This window comes from Crinia signifera, chromosome 1 (assembly GCF_055691185.1).
Source record: "Crinia signifera chromosome 1, ASM5569118v1, whole genome shotgun sequence".
Lineage (NCBI taxonomy): Eukaryota > Metazoa > Chordata > Amphibia > Anura > Myobatrachidae > Crinia > Crinia signifera.
Window position 1 is genome coordinate 206,691,595 of NC_139217.1, and position 19,625 is coordinate 206,711,219.

General features: G+C 46.7%; 2 long non-coding RNA genes across 4 annotated transcripts in view; both read right to left on the bottom strand.

Moving 5' to 3' along the window:
* Window positions 1–534: 534 nt before the first annotated feature.
* On the bottom strand, window positions 535–4,511 carry LOC146068009 (uncharacterized). Its single transcript, XR_014472948.1, has 3 exons — window positions 4,443–4,511; window positions 1,520–1,686; window positions 535–735 (listed from the first exon to the last, which is right to left on the bottom strand). It is a non-coding gene; the product is annotated as an uncharacterized LOC146068009 (long non-coding RNA).
* A 433-nt stretch (window positions 4,512–4,944) lies between these two features.
* The window catches only part of LOC146068080 (uncharacterized), a 40,777-nt gene continuing 26,096 nt past the window's right edge, over window positions 4,945–19,625 (bottom strand). Inside the window, exons 3-5 of one of the 3 annotated variants that reach the window (XR_014472955.1) lie at window positions 18,950–19,013; window positions 5,790–5,888; window positions 4,945–5,065 (exon numbers count right to left, since the gene is read on the bottom strand). This is a non-coding gene — a long non-coding RNA (uncharacterized LOC146068080). The remainder of the gene's footprint in view (window positions 5,066–5,789; window positions 5,889–18,949; window positions 19,014–19,625) is intronic. The other 2 variants (XR_014472956.1, XR_014472957.1) reach the window with 2 other exon arrangements.

The window sequence follows — 19,625 nt, forward strand, 5'->3', positions numbered from 1 at the left end:
AGAGATAGATACTTTCTCGGATTCCGCAGTGGACTGTGCCATGTTCTCACCATACTCTCCTGGAGCCCTCCTACATGTCCCCCGCACATCTTCAACAACCCTCTCTTTCTAGACACATACAAGGCTTGGTGGTCTGTCTCCCGCTCACTTGGACTGGACCCTCAAACGTCCCCATGGATCCCCATCTGGGGTAACCCTATGTTTACCCCAGGGGTGGATAGTTCTATTTTTTACAGGCTCAAACATAAAGGACTAAGGAAGATGACGCAGGTATTTGACCCTGGAGGAAAGGTATATTCCATATCTGAACTGCAGAAAATGTTCGGTTTGCCTTTGAGCGGCTCCTTTTCACTCCTCCAGCTAAGGCACTATGCACTTTCGCTACCCAAGCCTGATATACAAACCACGAGGTATATGAAACTGAATAGCTCTGTTAGTAAATTTCAGACAGGGACGTTCAAGAATAAATACATTTATGACCAACTCTCATCCTTACCTGCTGAACGAGTATGGAAAGAAGTCACAAACAAGTGGTTAAAAGATATCCCTTTATTGGAAAACTGTGAAACTATATTTAAACATTATCATAAAACGTTGAAAATATTAAGATCCTCCATCCTTCAGGAGGTACACGTGAAGTTTGTTCATAGGGCTTACATCTCACAACAGCAGAGGAGTCATTTTGTCCTTGAAGTGCAAAACAGGAGTGGGCTCCTTTTTTCACAACTTTTGGTCCTGCAGACATATACAAAAATTCTGGTATAAATTGTTGTATTTCATCAAACTTAACTTTAATATCGGACTGCAGCTAGATCCCATCCCCATGCTGTTTGCTAATTTTGAGAGTTGGAACATCACACCAGCGAACTCACATCTGTTGCCCCTAATTACCCTGATAGTCACAGTGGCTAAGAAAGTGATTCTAAACTCATGGATCACACCACATATTCCAAAGGTAGCAGAGGTGGAATCGCTGCTGTTGAAGTATATGTTTTATGACAAATATGATGTGATAAAACACCCATAGGTATCTTCATCAAGATTTTACCAGGTGTGGAGACCATTTATAGATAGTCGCCCACAAATACTGAAAGAAGCTATCTACAAAACACTGGAAATCCGTCCAGAAGGAGCTAGATAATTATATTTCCCATATATAATGTACGAAACGTGATGCTGAACACCCCCCCCCCCCTATCCCTATCTCTCCCCCTCTCCCCCCCCCACCCCATAGAAAAAAACTCTTATATTAAGTTAAAGTTATTCGTTTAATGTTATGTATAAAGAAAATGTCAGACAAAATGCTAATCTAACAAGGCGGGCTTACGAGATTTAGAGGCAGGCCTCTTCATCAAGTTACTCGAACCCCATGCCTGCGAAACTCAAGTATAAATATGTACAACTTGGTTAGAATTGATATCATACATTGTAATATTTTATTACTCATGTTCACTATTGTTTCATTTGGCATATGTCTGAAATAAACAGAATTTGAAAAAAAAAACTGGGAATAAAATACCAACGAAAACAAACGTGAAACGGAAAACTTCAACATCCGAGTCCGAGTTGGCCCCCTCTAATTCGCCGTGCGAGCTTAATGTCCTTCACGTGCAGCGTGACCCTGTGTGCATGGACACTGAACAGGTAAGAGTCTTCGAAAAGCCACACCAGGTAGGCCTCAGCTGCCTAAGAAAGAGATGTTACACTGAAACCGGAGGTTTACACAGGAAAAGGAACTTTGGGCTTAAGTCAGTATGAATCGATATTTATTCACAAAGCAGAGTGATTGCGCATTTAGACCGCACACAATGCGCAAGGAAAAATAGCGTCAGAAAACACGTATAGATCGTAAACACAATGCAGCTGGATATTGACCGTCGGTAAGCTGCTGTTTTGGGGTGGAAACCAGACTATTTCTGGATGGGTCCGAAAAAAAAAATGCAGGTCTGTGACAACAGCACTGGCCTTGTTCAGCCTGTGTCAGTCACATATTAGTCTCTTCCATGTTCCGGAATTTGCGTACAGTCCTGGCCAACCTGTGGCTCTCCAGATGTTGTCAAACTACAAATCCCATCATGCCTTGCCACAGTTTTGCTATAAGGGAGTATTAAAACTGTGGCAAGGCATGCTGGGATTTGTAGTTTCACAACATCTGGAGAGCCACAGGTTGGCCCTGTCCTGGCATATAGATTTGGGGGGGGGGGGGGGAGCAGTAACCGGGTGTTTCCTCTTCATGGGTGGCGGATACCTACTTCTCAGATTAGCGATTCATGATGAATTAGGCCCTTATCAGTAATACGATTCATAGATAGGAAAAAATAGTTACAGACAGAGAATTTGAGAGGCAATACATGGTCAAACAGAGCAAACAGATCTTTCTTCCCCATAAATTCTGTAGGCCACTATTAATCATTCATTCACACAGATATGCCCTCATACGTACAGCCCAATCCCAGTGGTGCGTACTTGCACTTTGTGTTGCTACTTTTTTACCTCAGCTTTGCGCCTTTATCTTCATTGTGTAATTTCCTCGATTGTGCATTTTAGAGAATACTAATTGTATTGCTGTAGGAGGTATCTTGGGTGAATTTTAAAAGGGTGAGAGATTTGGTAAGAAATCTCCATTTTTTTTAAAAGCGGCAATCATTTACACGGCAAAATGAAACTGGTTCTGCAGTGTAAATGATTGGCGCTTTAAAAAAAGCTGGAGATTTCTTACCAAATCTCTCACTTTCTGAATCTCTCATCCTATTAAATCTCACCCCTTGTGTCAATAAACACCTCCTGCCGACTTCTGTGATCCACTGCTGCAACGGATCACTGCACAAAAACATGGTCAATCTGAGGGAGCCCGAGGCTGGTCATATTGGCCCAAGCTGTTCTGTAGCAGAGGCCAGGAAATCTGTGCTGGAAGATCCAGATCTGGGAGCTCTCAGAAAACGCCCCCGTTTCCGGAACCTGCCTATCCTGCCCCCCTTATCCCGCTTCCAGTTTGCAGCAGGGAACTGCGAGAAATCTCACAATAGAGGGACGTTTCGTTACCTTGGCTGGTAACTTTATCAAAGGAGACTCTCCTTTGATAAAGTTACCAGCCTAGGTAACGAAACGCGTCAGGATACTGTCAGTTTGGACTCTGAGCTCTATTGCGGGACACTCCCAAAATTATATCTTGCCCAGCCTTTATATTCGGATTAATTTTCCATCCGTTCTTCACCCACTGGAAGAGAGCCTTGGGATACCACCACCAGCATACTCATTGGGAAGCCTACCTTCAGCCTGTGCATCTGTCTATACAACATCCAGACAGCGACATCCTACACAGCGGCATCGAATTCCCAGCATGGTATATGGACACCCAGCCTCCACAATCTCCAGTTAAACTACAGGACGGACTGGCTCAGGACATTTGGCAAGCGGGAGAACGCATAAGTATAGTGCTCAGGCCAACTATTCTTAAATTCTTTTTTATATGTGCTGATTTTATGTATTCATTTATAACCTCTTCATGTGTCTAAATGTATCAACCATTTTTACTATGTTTATCAGTGTTGAATAAATTTTACTAATTGTGATACCCAATTGACCATACTCAAACTAAGAATTTTTTTCTAATACCAACCTAGCGCTCCACTACCCTTTTCTTTTTCCTCATGTTTGTTTTCAAGGAACTGACCTTCCTTGGTGTGAGCTGCTTGGATCACAAGGCACTCCTTCTCTGTCGTCCACCTCCTACCTTCTGGTAGGAAACCAACCTTTTTCCAGTGTTATCAGGAGTATTGGTTTTGAACATTCCTTTATGCCTTGAGAAAGGTCGCTGTGTAATGCGTGTCTGTCTAATGAGCTCGGAGCTGAGCTGGGAATTCTAATTATAGTGGTGTATGATGTGATAAAGATCAGAGAGCGGCGACTGCGTAATAGGAGTTGTCTGGTACAGTGAGACTGCACTGGGGCTGAACACAGGCATCATGCCCACTGAAGTCATCAGTAAGTGGCCTGTACGGGATATACTATGTGCCTATTTGCACACAGACCCAATCCTGGGATGTCGCTCAGAGCCCCCCCATTGGCTGCAGGATTGCCGACATGCTGCGATGTTTAGAGGGTGAAACTCGACACCGTTCTGCAAAACATGGGCACGCCGCTTTAAGTTTGAAGGCATTGCAGATCCCTGTTGTACTCAGGTGTTTGAAGCAGACGGCCAGCCTGCTTAAGTTTCAGCTTGTTGGCTGGTGCTTTAAACCATTCCGAATCGCAACCGATGGCTATGATGGAGATCGAGCATTAGCGCTGATTCTAGTGACACGTGATGGGATATACAGAGCAGAACACGGCCAGGATATGGGTGAGGTATACATGGCCGCATCAGATCTTAGTACAATACATAATTCTAAGATTACCCCAAACAGAATACAGCGAGCGTTTACGCCGCTAAGAAGCCTTACCTCCTGCAATGCCATCAGCGCTTGGCTTTGCCAGCTGAACGGCACTCCATGGGAATACTCCAGGCAGACCTCTCTCACCTAAAACAGAAAAAGCAGACATTACTAGCAGAGCACAGAGTAGGGGAAACTGTTAGATGCAGAACAGGCAACACCATCTCACCAGGCGGTAGAACGGGGCCTTCCTGATCAGCAGCTTCGTTGATTTCTGGTACTTGCGTATTTCCATCAGTGCCCGAGTACCTGGGCGGTAAAACCTCCGTATGGGCAATGGCACTCTCTGGCTCGTGTCTGGTTTAAATTAGATAGAAGACAAAGAACAAAGTTTAACAGTCTCCCCTTTTTGGACTTCTGTAACCCGTTATCCAATACAATAAATGCAGCGAACATTCTGTGGACAAGCGTTGGACACATTACTGGTCACCACAGCAAGCTCAGTCCCACGCATCTCCTTTAGCTTTCGTTATTTATTCCTTACAAAAAAAAAATATAAAAAAGACGCTTCCTCTTACTCTGAGATGTACCAGCCGAGGCTGCAGACACCCGCTGAGGATTGTTGGACTTCCTGCGGTTAACACTGGCTTCAGACACTTTCTTTTCCATTTTTAGGACTGTAGCGCACCACTCTGCAGAAACAAACAATTTATGGGATAGCTTGATTGAACATTTAAAGCTTATCTTCTAAAAGCAGAGCTGATTGGGGTGGGGGTGGGGGGTGGGGGCAGTTGCATATGCCCTGTGGAAATGGGGCAGCATCTAATGCAGTCAATATAAAAATTATAAAAAAAAAAAAAAAAAAAAAAATTTTTTTTTTCCCAAAGTGCAGATTCTATTTTGGAAGACTTTCACGTAGCACACCACCGATTATCTGGAATTCGATGGTCTGGAACCTTAGACTGCGGAAGGGAGTTAGCTTGCGGCAGATTTTCATCATAATAACGATGGAGAAATGATCTGCAGTGTATGGGAAAAGATCTACAATCTGATCTGCGAGCTCAATTAAAACATTCAGTGCAATTACAACTCACAAAAGAAATGTAGAAAATCTGCAAATGCCCTATTAATAAAACGCAACGGGTGCGAATTAAATAAACAAAACGAGAACGCAGCCAATGGGGAAACAGACGTCCCTTAGCAGCATCCGACAATGGTAACAGAACAGATTGGAATGGATTTGGAACAACGGGAGCGCAATCAATCAGGAGTTTAATAAGTTTGTCATATTTTGGTTCCAGAAGAGAACGTGTGCCTAACACATGTATGAACCTTTCCCCAAAGCACGTCGCTCCCTCACTCGCAGTACTGCTGCTACATACCAGCAATGACACAACTCACAAGTAGCGGACGTACATTGGAATGCAAGCACACGTTTTCAAGGTAAAATGCTTCTGCGTCACTGATTGGTATTTCTTTCTGGAAGGATTGCTATAATGTGAAGAACGGTCTGATCTGCGTTACAATGATTAAAATTTTTTAAAAATAACACCGCAAAACAGCATCAATTGATCATAAAATCTATAGAAAGCATAATGTACCCTAATGGTGCCTACACACGTTGCAATCCCTGGGCATTTTCTAAGCGATCTCACCAGATTGATCCGCCATAGCGATAGCTCATCGCTATCACCCCGTGGATTAATATACAGCACGCTGGATAAATCTATTCAACCACCAGGGTCCCTGGGGTCTAACTCAAACTAAAAACATAAATTCCAAACGTAACTCACTTCATAGTTACCAGGATAGGAGAATTCAAATCAGCGAATCCTACACTAATTTATACTGTAAGTGACTCCAGGGGGGACTAATGCAGATGTAATATAATGCATAGGTACTTATATGTTAGTTGGGCACCCACTAAGCTATTTGCTTAGTGGGCTATTCTGCGTTGGAAAATCGCATCGCATGGGCCATTTTAAGGGCCATGCGGTGCAATGCTCCTATGTAATTTATTCACTGCTCTCTTAGCCCCGGGGGATCACATCTACCGCAAAATCGCATGCAATTTTATAGGGTGTGCAATGCCATTAAATGAGCTACACAATAATATCATTGTATGATATACAATGATGTTTTAGGCACCCCACCACTATCCACGCCACCCCGAAGTGTGGCGAGCGGCGGCGGAACGCATCCTCCGACCTTTTCATACCCCCACTATCCACGTCGAGCCCGAATCGTGGCGAGTGGACGCGGAATATATGTAAAGTAATCCGCATGTGCTCGCCGCGCTTCGGGATCGGTGACTCGCTGTGCTCGACGCACTATATAAAATCAACTCAACGCCGACGTGGCTAGTGGTGGTATGAAAAGGTCGGAGGACACGTACCGCTGCGCTCGCCACGCTTCGGGGTGGTGTGGATAGTGGGGGGGTGGGGTGCCTAAAACCTCATTGTATGTCATACAATGCTATTGTATAGCTAATGTAATGGCATCGTACACCCTATAAAATCGCATGCGATTTTACGGGAGGTGCGATGCGATCCCCCGGGGCTAAGAGAGCAGTGAATAAATTACATAGGAAAATCGCATTGCATCGCCCTTAAAATGGCCCATGCAATGCGATATTCCTAAGTTACCTTACGTATGCTAATTGGGCGCCCAACTAACATATAAGTACCAATGCATATAATGTTAGCGCTTATATAAATAACATTAATGCAGGTGACTCATCAGCAGCACTGACTGGCAGGAATAGGTTTTACTGCATTCACACACTTTGTGGTTATGGTAGGACAATCGCCCCATTGCTGTATATACAGTAGCAGGGTTATAGTGACACCTGGAGGCCAGAGGCGACACTACATTAATAGTGTTTAACCAGTAAATTGAAAAGGAAGATTTCTATTTAATCTTACACTACTGTTCGTTAAGAGTTAATGCACAGTATTTATAATAAGGGGATTTTTGTAAGAACTTACCATTCAAACCCCTTTCTCTGAGTCCAGTCCGGTGACACAGCTCACGATGGGATGTAGAAGGGTCCGCCAGGACCCAGGCACCTATGCTTCTAATTCTTTGGGAGCAGGCTCCTCCCTACTGCATCCCATAATGCCTCAGTTAAACTTCAACAGCACACTAGGATACACAACTCAGTACAATGCCTGAACATCATATATGCGACTTATAACACATAACATGGCAACCATGAACGGTACAAATTACTGAGCGTTAGGGAGGGATCGCTGTGTCACCGGACTGGACTCAGAGAAAGGGGTTTGAACGGTAAGTTCTTAAATCCCCTTTTCTCTTTCGTCCAGTCCGGTGACACAGCTCACAATGGGACTTTCACGAGCAGTCCTTTGGGAGGGTACACTCAGACTGCCAGTTCTCATCACTGCCCGTCCAAATGAAGCGTCCTCCGAAACAAACTCATGAAACCTGTAGAATTTTGTAAAAGGTGTGAACAGAGGACCAGGTGGCTGCCCTGCACAGCAGCTCAGCTGTGGCCCCATGCCTCACCGCCCATGAAGAAGCAACTGACCTTGTAGTATGGGCGTTTATGCGAGATGGCACAGGCCTACCTGCCTTACAGTAGGCAAACGCAATAGTTGATCTCAACCAGCGGGCTATAGTCTGATTTGAAGCAGGCCACCCAATCTTATGTACATCGTACAAAACCAACAGCAAATCTGATTTGCGAACATCCTTTACTCTACTGATATAGATTCGCAATGCGCGAACCACATCCAACTTTTTCAAACTGTCCCTATTCCTCTTTCCCTCAGGCGGGGGAAAAACTGGGAGCACAATGTCCTGATTCAAATGAAAAGAGGAAACCACTTTAGGTAAAAATTTTGGTACTATCCTGAGTACCGCCCTGTCATCGTGAAAAATCAAAAATGGTGACTTGCAAGACAAGGCACCTAATTCTGACACACGCCTAGCCGAAGCAATGGCCAATAAAAAAGTAAGCTTCCAGGTAAGGTACTTGAGATCAGCCGATCTCAGTGGCTCGAAAGGAGGTTTCTGTAGCATGGACAGAACAAGAGACAAGTCCCATGGTGCAACCGGCTGCCTGTAAGGAGGCTTAATCCTGGCCACACCCTGCAAAAACGTTTGTACCTCCGGCAGCAGAGCCACTCTCTTTTGAAAGAAAATGGAAAGTGACGAAATTTGCACCTTCAGAGACTGCAAACTTAACCCCGACGACAGGCCATCCTGTAGGAACTCCAGTAGCCTCGCTACCTTAAACCTGGAGGTATGAACTCTCTGCCTTTCACACCATCTGATGTAGATCCTCCACACCCTGTGGTAATTGGCCGCAGACACCGGTTTTCTGGCCCTTAGCATGGTCTGTATGACCTCTTCTGAAAACCCCTTTTTTCTCTCAACAAGGAGGATTCATACGCCATGCCGTCAAATTTAGACGAGCTAGGTCCTGGTGCAGAAACGGTCCTTGGCTTAGCAAGTCACCACGATTCCGTAGATAATCTCAGTATGTCTGAGTACCATGACCTCCTGGGCCAATCTGGTGCAACCAGAATGGCCGATACTCTCTGGTTCTTTATCCTCTTCAACACCCTCGAGATCACTGGGAACAGAGGGAAGATGTAGACCAGATTGAAAGACCAAGGAATTGTCATGGCATCCACCGCCCAAGCCAACGGATCCCTTGACCGGGAACAAAATCTCGGCACTTGACAATTGGTCCTGGACGCCATAAGATCTATGTCTGGCAGTCCCCATCTGTCTACCCCCTCCAGCAGGTCCGCCCTGCTGAGATAGTCCGCCTCCACAATCCGGATCCCCGGAGTGAAAACGTCTGACAGTGCTGGAAACTGAACCTCCGCCCAGGTGAAGATTCTCACAATCTCTGCCATCGCCATCTTGCTCCGAGTACCGCCCTGGTGATTTAAGTATGCCACCATAGTGGCATTGTCGGATTGTACTCGTACTGGCAAACCCCTCTTGCCCCCAGTAGCCTGCTTGATAATGGCTTCCAGCTCCGAGCCCCACTGGACCGGCAAGGCAGTGGCTTTAGACAGTCTAGCAACTGATGCATCCACTAATGGGGCTTTCTCCCACAATTTGGTATGTTCCTCTGGCAAAGGGTACATATTAGCGAGGGGGCGTGGTTTGGCTGAGCACAGAGTAGGCAGCAGTTTCTCTTCGCTCCTCCGTACATCCTGAAATTTATCCTGTTTTGCTGTCACCGAAGTCCTTGGCCTCAGCAACGGGTGTGAGACATCACTCCCATTATCCTATCACCCTGCTGAGCTGTTTTTGGGACTATTTGGCTGCTGGTTTGGGATTATATACAGCCGCGGCCTGCTTCTCTGCTAAGATCCGGATGACGTCGGTCTCCTACTACACTAACAGTATTCTGCCTGCCGCCTCATCGCTGGGTGCTTTGTCAGGCAGGGTGAGAAGTGGCGGTGGCTCTCCGTACCTTTGAGCGGTGGAAGCGGGAAGCTGCCTCCTCTGGGGCGCAATGCCGCGGTCCGCGCCATCTTGTGCTTGGGGCTGAGGCCTCCACGTTTGCCCTGCATCGTGTGTTTAAGATCTGCAGTGACGGTCTTCTATCCTCTGCTGGTCTCCTGCTGTGCCACAACATAGCCGTGACTAAAGCGGTGAGCATTACCTACATCCGCCATTTTCTCTGACTGGTCTCTTCACCATCATTTTGGTGGCTGGAGCTGGGAGCTTTTAGCTGGATTCTCCCACTACTTCAACGGCTGGCAGTCCTTTATTTGTACTTAGGCCCTTATTTTGATTCGTGCGGTACGGCCCGCGTGCGGCCGTACCGCCGATGTTTTTCCTCTGCACATGCGCAGAGGTCATTCTGCGCATGTGCAGCCCCCTTCGCCGCAGACGTATTTCGTCCGCCGCAAAGGGGGCGTATAGGGGCGTGAGAGGCATCATGCCCTCATTTCCCTATGTGTACGCCCCGCGTTTCATGGGCGTTCCCATGCAAACGCGGGGCGTACGCATGCTAATGAGGGCATGACGCCACTCATGGGGGCGGAAAGCTGACGTCGGCGGATGTCAGCTTTCAGCCCCCATACAAGCTACCACACGGACGATTGTCCGTGTGGTCTCAGCTTGCGGGAGCTGCCGCGGCGTGCGGCCCTGCCTTCGATGGTCGTCGACCATCGAATGCAGGGGGCAGCTCCCACCATGGTGGAGGCGTACGCCTCCACCATTTTCGTGCGGATCGCCAGCCGTCCGTGTACGGACGGCCGTGGCGATCCGTAGTGTGGGCGGGGATACGTCTGGTGCGGTCGGAGCCGCATATGCGGCTCGACCGCACCAACCAGAATAAGGGCCTTAGTGGCGTGCTAGCCGCACCTAATTTATTCTCTGCTACATATACTGCCTATAGCTGGTCTTTCTGTACCTCCTGTCTATGATTATGGAACCATCTGCAAATGCTATCCTGCGTGCGCTCCATGCCTCATCTGCCCGACTCCTGCAACTGGACAGAATTCGGAGTGATATTCTAACCTCTCCTATTCATCCCACTCCTATTCATCCTGGACACTGCGATGTTATTGATAATGGAGATATTTATGTGATGTATGCTATGAAGGCTCTGCCTGCACCTATTTCAGATTCTATCCTGGCTATATCTACACCTGTCGTTGTGCCCGAAATCAAGGACAATAGCTGTGATACTCTCATGCACACTGATTGTGCTGCTACTTCCCTACATCCTCCTTATTTGTCGCTGGTGACTGTGATGAAAGCCTGGACTGTATCCACATATAACTGTACACTGTCCTTTGTTTATCTGTTATTTTTTCCATATACCTGCTGGTGTACTTCTTAGGCTCGCCATGTTTTCTAAGGACACTAAGAGCTGGCCAGATTAATGTTTTTGGAAATATCCTGTAACTGTCATCTTAACCCTGCTTGTATAAGTTATATTCTGTGAGTTTACATGCATCTTTATTGCTGAGCGAGATACCTTACTTTGCTTCAGGAGATTGTTGGATTCAATATAGCTGTTCTTAGGTCCATGCGTCTATGGCCCTCACTATATCCTTCTTTTGGTATTCTCTGTTTAGTAATTTTTGTGATGGGGAAGGAAATATATATCCTGCCCTTCCTTAGGGTCATATCCTTATAGCCCTCGATATATATCCTGCTCTTAATTTACAATCTGGGGGGGGGGGGGGGGGGGTGTTAGTTTATATGTGGGTGGGTATAGATTAGACTTAGGTTTAGTAGTATAGTTAGTAGGCTAGGGGGGGGATTAGAATGGGTATAAAGGTAATAGTGTTACGCGTTTATAGGGCTCCAGGTACACCTAAGTTGGGGGTGGGTAGTACAGGGTGGGGGGTTATGTGGGAGGTTTGTTTTGGGTCCTTGCGAGGTTTTCTTTTGTTATCTTATTTTTTTTTATTAGGATTATGGGTCTTTATCTACATTGTCAGATGTTTATTATATGATATACATTCATGGTGTCACACGCCGCCGTCCGGTATCTCCAGTACCCGGACGGTCGGCGGATGGAGAGCGGGGCTGTGAGGCTGGTGACGCTGCTCGGCAGCGTTCCAAGCCTCCCTCTCAGTCCGGGTGTCGGGGCGTTGCTAGGCAACTTCCCCGAACTTCCGCCCAGCAGCAGCACTCGCACGGCGCGCCTGACGTCATGCAGGCGGCGCCAATTTTGAATAAGAAGCCGACGTCTGCTGGGCACAGACGCCGGTTATAGCGTCTCCATACGCCTGCCCGGTCCCTGGCTCATCCCAGCGCTGCCCTATTTCCTGGATCCCTTCCAAGAGATCTCCTGTCTCAGCTGGATGTCAGCTTCTCAGCGGTTTCTCCAGTGACCTGTTCAGCTCCGCTGTAGGTCACCCGGGGTCAAGTAAGTGCTCCTTTGGAGCCTGGTTTATTTCTGTGGAGCCGCCGAGCTCCTTTTCTCTTATCAGGCTGTACCCATATTGGTTCCGCTCCCTTGCTGGGGCATTGGACCTGCTCCGCCGTGGGCCTAATTCAGAACATTATTCTTTCTGTCTTTTACCCTTGCTCTGGCCATCGCTTTCCTTTTCCTATCTGTCCTAGGCAGGGCCTTCCCTACCTATCCACTCCTGTTTGGGGTTTTGGGGATTCGCTATCTAGCATTGTATTGTATTCTTTTGGAGATTCCCCGTCAAGTTCTCCTTGTGTCTGCGACTGGGTCGTATTCCCGTTATTGGCCTGGTGCCGGCAGACAGGGGTTGTCTTTCAGTTAGGCCCGGTAGTTAGTATTTCCTTTTGAGTTACCCCTGACGATCACTTCTCCTTTGTCCATTCATAGACCTAGCTGCATCGGGGTTGGAGCGGGCTTAACTCGCTCCTTCGAACGCGGCGGCCACAGCTGAAGCCTAGTTCCCGCAGGGATTGGTCATCTGCTCGGGGTACTCAACAGAGTTAGTATAGGTTCGCTGTGGCCGTCCTAACCGGCGGTCCCGGCTGCGGGCTCACGCCTGATCTCCCGTTCCCTGTTCCAGGTTACCAACACACTAGCGGCAAGCATAACACATGGTGCTTCATGTTGTGATATGTGATATATCCATGTAAATGTGCCTCCTCCTACTTCACTGTTTCCATGGACCTGGATGGCGCCTCCGGGTACTGGATGCATAGTGTGTTTATCTATATCCTGAAGGGTTGGCACTTACATATATGTCAAAAGTATACTTTGCTTATCTCTACAAATGTACATATAATATCCTGATTACTGCATATCTCCTGTACGCACCGTATCCTACTTAGCCGTCTGTAATATTAATATCAATGTTTGTCTTTTTCTTTTCTCTTCAAAAATTTAATAAAAAATACCCAATTTAAAAAAAAAAGGTTACATATTAGCATACCTTTTTGCCATCAACAATCTCTTATCAGGAGTCTTTCCTGCCTCATTTAAAAGAGATGACATTCCCTCATCAGAGGGAAAACACACAGGGTCCCTGCGACTCTTTTTAAACACACAAGAGACAGGAGTCTTTTCCTCCTCTGCAAGATTCAAAGTCTGCTTAACAGCCACAATCAAATCCTCAATGCCTGAAGTTAAAGCCTCAGTTTCATCACTCATGTCCCAACTCCAGTTCTCCTCACACCCACCATCATCATCATCCAAATCCTGTATAATTGGTGGTGTAGACACAGGGTGCCTAAGCACACTCTTATCAGAGGATTTTGTAAACTGCTCCATCAGGGCAGTCATCTTATGATCTCCCTGGGCAGTATCCTGCATAGCCTGCAGCAAAATGGGGTCTCCCTGAGCCGGGGTAAGTGACGCCCCAGACACCTGAGACGAAGTAAAGTGGCCAGGAGACCCTATCAAGGAATCCTTCTGCCTATTCAAAGCCTCAGTAAGAGCATTCATAGACCTGCCCAGCGCCAAAGCCCAAGCAGGTTCAGCTATCTCCGCTCTGGGAGTGCGTGACCCACAGGGAACAGCCTCACAGGACGGGCATAAATCCCCCTGATCCTCATGTTCACATGTAAATTTAGCATCACACTTTTTACAGTAAATAAACATGTCCAACGCTCCCTCCTCCACAGCACAATGCAAATGAACAGGCACCGCACAGAGCAATGTATCAGTGTACTTATCTGAGCTGTAATCCTGTCAACGCTTCTGTGAAGAGACTGCAGACTGTGTAAAAATCACCCTGTCAGCTCCGTAGCACGGTGAAAAAGGCGCCAAACACAGGGCAGGAAGAGACCAAGTCTCTGCATCAGCGGGGAGACCAAACCATATGGTGCTTTCTCCCCCTTCAGCCGCTCCCGCAGATGTCTCTCTCACCTCCTTGTACCTCCCTCCATGGGACCACAATGGAGTTGTCCAGCAGCGCCGGACTCCTGTAAGGGACTTCACTTCCCTGGCGGGATTTCTGTCCCTAAACCCTTCAAGATGGTGGGCGCCATCGCGGGGGGTCCGTCCCCCAAGATCCCCTTCTGCAAGGAGCCGGTTAGGACACCCCCGGGGCGCAGGAAAGTCTCTATCCTAGAGAGACTAAGCACTGTGCAGAGGGAATAAAAAGGTGTCCCTCTGCACACAGAGAGCTGACAGGACGCGCTTCTGTCAGCCTCTGCTGCGCCTCAGTGTGTATGCACTTCTGTGAGAAGCGACACACTGGCAAACCTGCTCTAGCTAGTGCATTCATAAAATAACAAAAAACCTAACTATTCTGAAAAAAATCCAAAGAAAAAAGCGCAGCTGCAAAGCATAGCACCCACTCCTGTGGGCACCTAAAACTAACTGGGGCATTATGGGATGCAGTAGGGAGGAGCCTGCTCCCAAAGAATCAGAAGCATAGGTGCCTGGCTCCTGGCGGACCCTCCTACATCCTCCCATCGTGAGCTGTGTCACCGGACTGTTTCACCGTTACAGGTCCAGAGTCTGCATTTACGCTCATAGCTTACATTTTAATGAAAATTTAAAAGCGAGGTGTGGATTTTAAATCAGAGCCGGCTCTAGCCTAGTCTGCACAGACCTGGGGAAGGGGAGAGGGTGAAAAAATATGGTTTGTCACGAGGGTGACATAGGCAGAACAAAAAGGGTTTTTGGGGCACACTTTTTAAAATGATAATGAATGGAAAGTATTTAAAATTTAACTTTTAATGAAAAACTACTACTAAAATATCAGTACGTATGAAATAACATTTCAAATATGAACTCTAAACATGATGCATAACAAGAATAAAGATCACAATTTGAACATTTGGTGGCGAATAATTTTTTAATTACACTGGCGTGAGAAAATACTGGGGAATCCTGTAATGGATTCTATGTACCAGGCAAAATGGCCGCTCACAAACAATATGTTGCATTGGGGTGTACTTGACGCATAACACTATCCCCCTTCGGAAGGATCAATGTGGATAAATAAGGCGGAATGACTTGACTGGGTTCTTAATAGAAGGAGAGAGAACAGAGTGTTAAAGGGTAGATAGCTCCCTTGGCCAAGTGTTTTTCTGCAATCCGGTGTATTACAGTTCCGGGTATTCCCCGTCGGTCACCCCTACGGGTACTGGCCCGGCCAAACACTGCTTAGCTTCTAAATTCGGTATAAGAATCAGGTGTGCCAGTGAAGTACAGTATGACCGTAACCACACCATAGGATGAGAGTATAACCTGGTTGTCAGGAGGCTTATATGTGCTTCTGCTTTTTGCTGAAAAGTAACACCATGTCCTTTGTTGCCGATGGCCTTGCAAAGAGACTAGGTGTACCCCAGCAAATGAGAGGGCAGCGTAGAAGGTATAGGGTAAAGTGTGGGTACCGTGAAACCCCTCTTCTGCTACTCACCATCTATCATTTAGACATTGAATGGTGATTGAGAGTGATAGTGGTGTCACAGGAAACCCAGCGGAGTGAAAAGAAGATGGTGAAGGAATGTACCCAAGTCTCCAAGTAGGAGTAGTGAAATTGGTCTTCGTATTGTAGTCACTAAAGACCAAATTACACCCCAGGGAAGATATTCAATGGGTGACAACGCATGAATCTTTGAATACACATGCAGATGGATATACTGTCACCAATATGAAAAAAGAATATTTATTGGTACAGTATATAAATAGTCACAAGATTAATCCGAAGACAATATATGTGCGGTATAATACCATCTGCGTTAATACTGACACTATCAGCGTTGACACGATTGTTGACACTTAGCTCAGACTTCTCAACTTCAACACTCAAAATATGAGTGGGTGTAGTTACCTATACAAATGATGAAATTAGTGTCCAAATGTTCACAAGGTTATTGAAGCAAAATACATGCGGGATATAGCAACCCTGGATACTGTAATAGTACCGGATCAGTGTTGATACAGTTGTCGACACCCAAGAAACATTGATTGTACAGGTATATTAGCTGACCTCAGTTGATATAACAAGACCTGAGTTTTGAGCTGCCAATGTATTAGTGTTGACACGATTGTCGACACTCAGGGAACATGCACGTTATCAAATTAAACAACCAGGATGTAAATGAGTGTTGTCACCTGTCCGATGGATTGGATTGCAGTGTCTGTATGATCACACGGTTAATAAGACAAAAAACATGTGGGGTATGGCAGACCCTAGGTGTTTTACTGGTACCGGATCAATGTTGACACGGTTTGTCTACACACAAAAAACATTGGTTATGCAGGTGTGTTAGCTGGCCTCTGCTAATCCTCAGATACTGGGGGTATTATAATGTTTGCAGAGTCAGTCAGGTGGTTCCAATAACGGTCAAGCTGTTTGACAGTGGTAATTAGCAGAGTATGAACAGACTGTTTCCCTTTAAGTCAAATCTGCTGGGTAGGTCTGGTCTTAAAGCAAAATAGGGGCAGAGTAACTCTGTCTCAGAAAAAAATCATACAGTGTAGTCAAAAACAGCAGAAACCCGTCTTTTAGTATGCGGGTCAGGCTGTTTGCACATTGATTGTCAAGTCAGATTTTGTTAAAGATGCAGGTAGGACTGTAAATAGCAGACAGCAGCTGGTGGCAACGGGGAGAGTGTCACTCTGGCCGGTCTCCGCTCGGTGAGGTGTCTGAGCTGACAGTGACACGTGAGTCACGGCAGCTGTACACTCTCACTTGGATGGCGAGAGAACCGGGGTGAGACAATCTCAACCCTATGCTTGTGCCGCCGATACCTGATTTCCCGTGGGGGAGACAGAAGAACCGAAGTTTGCTCCCGTTAGCTGGCTGTCTCGTCCTGCAGTCAGTAGAAGCGGGGGGGGCGCGCGTGTCAGGGGCGTCTCCTTTGACACGTGTTTCGCTTGAGGGCTTGTTCACAGTGAAGGGGAGGGTGTCACAGAGTGTGCCATTCACAAAATGAAGGATATCCATGAGTACAACACCCTAGTAATACTTAATGCAGTGGAACTTCTAAGATGTCACCGCCACACTTTCATATTGTGTGTGAGTAAACCCACCCAAGCACGAGAAGAATATACAAACTCCACACAGTTAGGGCCATGGTGGAAATGGAACCCATGACCTCAGCGGCACTGTAATATCCTATAGTTATGATATTATATGTTGTTAACATGAACCCACTGCTTGCACTGTGATAGATAGATTAACCCCATAGGGGACGTTGCATGTTTGATGGACACCTGTATATATATATATATATCCATAGATGCCTTCACAGAAGGCAAGATAGACTTTTATGAAAAGCAATGTTATTTGTACACCACAATTCCCCCTGAAGGGATTGGACTGTGCCACCCGGAGAGTGCAAGAATATAAGGCCAAATCAATTGACCTTTCCAGAGAGCCTCGAGGACTGATCTGAACATAACCCTGCTTAATAAAGTTTCCCTGCACGCGCTGGGAGCGGGAAGGCAGAGGATCGCGTGCCAGATAACTATAAATAGGAGTGAGTTACCTGAGGAGAATAAGGGAACACTGCAGAGCTACGCAGCCGGATAAGCGATAGAGAGCTGTACTGGGAACGGCTGAGAGACTGACCAGCGTGTCCGGGACCTTCAGGGAGTGATCGGCGGCAGCAGGAGAGACCTCCGGCGGAGTTGAACTGAAGAAGCCGTCAGAGAGTTCCGGAGTCAGCCGCGTCATCGCCAGGCGGCATCTGAGGAGATCCCCGCTGCGAGATCCGGTCCGGCGCGTCATCGAGGAGGCGGAGGAGAGGTGAGAGATAGGACGGCCCTGTCAGAAGGAGGGAGCCGCGTCTTGCAGGCGGCCGCGTCATCCGAGGGGAGGACGGAGGAGGCCGCATCATCCAGAAGGCGGCACAGAGGCGGAGACCAGGTGGACTCTGTGGAGACGCTGACCAGCCTCAGCAGGAGAAGATGGGGTGTGGTGAGTGTTACCCAGCCCCACCATATTGAAGCCAGGTCCGCCCCTAACTGCCCATAATAAAGTCAAGGGAGGACTATGAGAACTGAGTGACAGGCAATGTAGAAAATGCTCAGTACAGGAGAAAAGGAGCAGTGTAATAGCTCAGCACTATAGAGGGAGTTATCCACTATAACACCAGCAGTCTGAGTGAGACAAATAAGCGCAGTGTATCCCTTATCAGCCAGAGTTAACCCTTAGGAAACCAGCTGACAGGAATAGAGTGAAGAAGCATTGCTGCATTCAGACACTTCTTACCTTTCTGCCTCTATATATCAATTTTAAGACAGTACAGCTGAGAGCAAGTACTTAGTATGCGGTACAGTGTTGCAGACATTACAGTTCAGTAGCTAAAGAACTGTCAGCATTAGACCTTTCAGTGGAGGTTACCTCAGGAACGCAGTAGTTATAGCATATAAGTATTCGACTGCATAAAAGAGACTAATTGTTACACATTCAGGCAGCACAGCGCATCTTAAAGGGATACTTCTTTATGCCTATTCGTTTCACACCGTGCAGCAAATTAGGTTGTGGAATGTATGCCCGTGCAACCCTGTCATAGTAGCTATTAAATATTCAGCAGAGCAGCAGACTTTATGTAAGAAGAATTACCTCATTGGATACAATTGTTAAATCTTTCCAAGCTACTTTGTCATTACCAACTACACTGTGGGATTACAAATATTTGGTTATCACCTGGCATTTAAAAGGATTCAAAGAACTTACTTCAAGCACGTCGTGGAGACTTGTAACTTCTAAAGCCCCTATGTACTTGAATGACTGTGGAGTTCTAAAATAAAAGAAAAAAAAAAAACGTTAATCCTTCCAGCATTATAGATAGAGACTAGTGCACTTATATAGTATTCATATTATTGCGCAATAATAACTTGAAAGTATTGCAGGAGTTGTCATTGTAAACTGCGATGTAATTATTTTGTGAAAGTTAATAACCACTTTATTGGTTTTAGAAACAGCAGGTAGGGTTGCCTAATGATTTGTTGGTACTTGTGAGTTATCCGGGCGTCCGATTTTTAAATCGGGTCGGATCGGGACATCGCATCGCATCGCATGCGACCATCGGATGCGATGCGATGCGATGACCCGATTTTTCCATAGGAATCAATGTTAAGTTGATTTTAACATGGAATTCAATGTGAAAAAGGGTCCTTTTCATACCCCTACTATCCAAGTGGGCATGGAGTTGGATATAAACCTGTGGCGAGCGTAGCGAGCCACCGAGCCCGAAGCGTGGCGAGCGTAGCGAGCCCCGCGAGGGGACACGGAATACCGTCCCCTCGCGGGGCTCGCTTCGCTCGCCACGCTTCGGGCTCGGTGACTCGCTACGCTCGCCACAGGTTTATATCCAACTCCATGCCCACTTGGATAGTAGGGGTATGAAAAG